The following is a 689-nucleotide window of genomic DNA, read 5'->3' as shown; positions in this document are numbered from 1 at the left end:
TGACAAATTTCCTAACCTTAATAGTCATCAACTTTAACGCTTAATATCTCAGATCACAAGGTAGAACGACGTTTTTTTTGCCAGATTCTTTTGTTTCATGCAAAAACGCGTCGAATAAGCCTAAGAATGGTTTCACAAAATGTTCCGATTTTAATAATTCGATCATCCGCTCATATATACGCGATGGAAAGGTACCGGTTCCCCATGAGGCGTACTTTTCGAGATGCGTAGGTTACGAAAACCAATCGTAAATTCATTTAGCATTTCTGTTAGAGTGTACAACAGAAATTCTAATCGGCAATTGATTGCATTAGTTCCGCATTTCTCTAATCTTCCGCGAAATACGCTCAATGGGTGCATTCAGCAGAAAAGAGCGCTACTAGAGCGCTCGCTGTTATTGGTGTATTCTTCCAGATCTAAAATTCTAATTGGATGATTTAAAAGAATACACGTGAATGCGGGCTTTCAGAATGGCGTATTCTAGTAAATAAAAAATAACGTATTCTAGTAAATTACTAGAATACGCAGGTTACGCTTAAGGCCATTCTCCATAAAGGCCCGTCTACAATACACGGAATAAGAAGTAAGAGTAAGAAATTGACCAATCACAGTCGATTCTTCTCACATTCGACTGTTATTGGTCAATTTCTTACTCTTACTTCTTACTCCGTGTATTGTAGACGGGCCTT

The sequence above is a fragment of the Trachymyrmex cornetzi genome, unplaced genomic scaffold, assembly GCF_001594075.2.
Source record: "Trachymyrmex cornetzi isolate Tcor2-1 unplaced genomic scaffold, Tcor1.1 scaffold45, whole genome shotgun sequence".
Taxonomy (NCBI): domain Eukaryota; kingdom Metazoa; phylum Arthropoda; class Insecta; order Hymenoptera; family Formicidae; genus Trachymyrmex; species Trachymyrmex cornetzi.
The sequence above is the reverse complement of the archived record's forward strand: the minus strand, read 5'-3'. Positions refer to the sequence as shown.